Below are 3,220 nucleotides of genomic sequence, written 5' to 3' on the forward strand. Positions count from 1 at the left end.
ACTCATACAACTCCATAGCAAAAAAGAAAAAACACTCATTAAAAAATAAACATTGAATAGACATTTTTCCAAAGAAGACATACAAAGGCCAACAGGTATGTGAAAAGATGCTTAACATCACAAATCATCAGAGAAATGCAAATAAACACTGCAGTGAGATATCACCTCATACATATTAGAATGGTTATTGCTTAACAGACAAAAACAGTGAGTGCTGCTGAGGTTGTGGAGTAAACAAAATTCTTGTGCAGTGTTGCAGGGACTATAACTTGGTGCAGCCACTGTGGAAACAGTATGGAGGCTCTTTTAAAAATTAAAAATGAATCTACCATCAGTTCAGTTCAGTCACTCAGTTGTGTCTGACTCTTTGTGACCCCATGGATTGCAGCATGCCAGGCTTCCCTGTCCATCACCAACTCCAGGAGCTTACTCAAACTCATGACCATCATGTCAGTGATGCCATCCAACCAGTTCATCCTCTGTCGTCCCCCTCTCCTCCTGCCTTCAATCTTTCCCAGCATTAGGGTCTTTTCAAATGAGTCAGCTCTTCGCATCAGGTGGCCAAAGTATTGGAGTTTCAGCTTTAGCATGTCTTTCCAATGAATATTCAGGACTGATTTCCCTGAGGACTGACTGGTTTGATCTCTTTGATGTCCAAGGGACTCTGAAGAGTCTTCTCCAACAAAACAGTTCAACAGCATCAATTCTTCAGTGCTCAGCTTTCTTTATAGTCCTGACCTCACATCCATACATAACTACTGGAAAAACAATAGCTTTGACTAGACGGTCCTTTGTTGGCAAAGTAATGTCTCTGCTTTTTAATATGCAGTCTAGGTTGGTCATAACTTTTCTTCCAAGGAGCAAGTGTCTTTTAATTTCATAGCTACGTCACCATCTTCAGTGATTTCAGAGCCCAAAAAGATAAAGCTCTCACTGTGTCCATTGTTCATATGATCTGGCAGTTCCATTTCTGAGTACGCACCTGGAGGAAATCTGTACCCCCTTCTTCATTGCAGCCTTATTCACAGTAGCCAAGACATGTAACAACCTAGAAGTTCAACAGGTAAATGGATAAAGAAGAGAATATATATATGTGTATAAATATATATATATATATACACCTATGTACATTATATATACACACACACACAGGAAGAAAGATGTGTATATGTATACATATATATACACACATACATACATATATACAGGATATATACATACACACACACGCACAGAAAGAGAGATGTGTATATATTTTCATGTATGCAAAGTCGCTTCAGTCAGCTTTGACTCTTTGTGACTCTGTAGACAGTAGCCTGCCAGGCTCCTCTATCCATGGGATTCACCAAGCGAGAATACTGGAGTGTATTGCCATACTCTCCTTCAGAGAATCTTCTCAACCTAGAGATCAAATTCACATCTCCCGCATTGGCAGGCAGGTTCTTTACCATAGTGTCACCTGGGAAACCCATGTACATATATACATAATATATATATACACACACACACACATAGAGAGCATACACAAATGTATGCATATATATACACACTCGGAAAGAGAAATATGTATGTGTGTATGTGTATATATATATATATATATATATATATATATATATACACTCAAATTTTCAGCTGCATAGAAGGCGGGTGCCATGAGCCCCCAAGTTGCTCAGAGGGCAACTCTGTATACATGTATCTAATCATCACATGGTACACCTTAAACATGTGTGTTATGTCAATTGTATCTCAATAAAGTGGGGGCAGAAGGAAGTAGTGGCTATACTTGAATCAACAGTCAGTTCCTCAATATTTTTGTTTACCCTCCACCACAATATACACACACACGTGCATGTGTGCACATATAATCAAATGCATACACACATACACAGTCAAATACACATACACAGGCTGAAACAAAATAAAAAACAATGTTATTATAAAAAAATCCACTGGCACTAAATAGCAGTCTCCTCATTTCTTAAAAATAAATTATTAAAATATTTATAATTTTAAACCATGTCATTGATATAAACATTTTCATAGAATATAATGTCATGTTTAACTGATGCTATTGGATCAGTTATATATCCTTTGATTTTTCATCACCTTTACTAGCCCCAACCTTTTCCTCACTTGGATTAATTTAGTACCTTTCTAACAAGTCTTCTTGTATTTAATATTGCACTCGTAAAATTGATTCTCAACATTGTAGGCAGAGTGATCTTTAAAAAATCATTTAGGTTGTTCTGATCTCTATCTTACCTTCTCTCCAAGCACTTAATTCACCATGTCCCACACTTCTTGTCCCCCATTTATACTTCAAGGTTTGTTTATAAGTCACCTCTGTAATAAAATTTCTCTAGTCACTCAAGTTATACTCATGCATAATTCTTTTCCATCATAGCATTGTGTAAATTTGCTTTCGGCTCTTCCTAAAATACATTTTTAAATTATTAAACTCTATGTCTAGTCATTAATAGTTTTTTACGCACTACAATTTGTGTTTCTTTAGTGAAGGAGCATGTTATTCCTGTTATTCTTTACATCACATGTTAACACAAATTTTTGCATGTGGAAAACATTGTCAGTATCTGTGGAATGAATACTTGAATTAATATTTTTAACTTTTTACTTTACAAAAAAGCTTCAAAAAATGATACCAAGAACAAGGAGTAAAAGTTTATATAAAGCAGATACTCTATAAAATCTCTAAGACAAAGAATATTTATTAATTACAAAAAGCAGTTTTATAATGTTATATAAGTCACCATTTTTTCAAAGTGGTTAAACTTATTATCACTGATTATAGAACAATCTGACATTATTTATCTCTTTATATGTTGTACAAAGAAATATATAATGTCCTATGTAACATTTTCAAAAAAAGTTCACTCAAACCTTCACTGTTGGCTCAGTGGTAAAGAATCCATCTGCAATGCAGGAGAGGTAGGTTTGATCCCTGTGTCAGGAAGATCCCCTGGAGAAAGAACTGGCAACATACTCCAATATTTTTGCCTGGGAAATCCCATGGACAGTGGAACCTGGTGGGCTACAATCTAGGGTCTGCAAAAGAGTTGGACATGATTTAGCAACTAAACAAAATGACAATAACAAATCACAAAGAAATGTCACACAAACACAGAATGTGCATCATGCTACCACATTCTGGAATTTAACATCATGAAAAACTTAAAGGGAGAGGGAAGACCAGCTTAAATAA

The 3,220-nt window shown here is 35.6% G+C and overlaps 1 long non-coding RNA gene across 1 annotated transcript; it reads right to left on the reverse strand.

Annotated features, from left to right (window-relative positions):
* Positions 1-908: 908 nt before the first annotated feature.
* Positions 909-2,948, reverse strand: LOC122445929. The gene is made up of 3 exons (XR_006270728.1): positions 2,899-2,948; positions 2,263-2,343; positions 909-1,048 (listed from the first exon to the last, which is right to left on the reverse strand). It is a non-coding gene; the product is annotated as an uncharacterized LOC122445929 (long non-coding RNA).
* Between the last annotated feature and the right edge of the window lie 272 nt (positions 2,949-3,220).

Source organism: Cervus canadensis, chromosome 8 (assembly GCF_019320065.1).
Source record: "Cervus canadensis isolate Bull #8, Minnesota chromosome 8, ASM1932006v1, whole genome shotgun sequence".
NCBI classification, from domain to species: domain Eukaryota; kingdom Metazoa; phylum Chordata; class Mammalia; order Artiodactyla; family Cervidae; genus Cervus; species Cervus canadensis.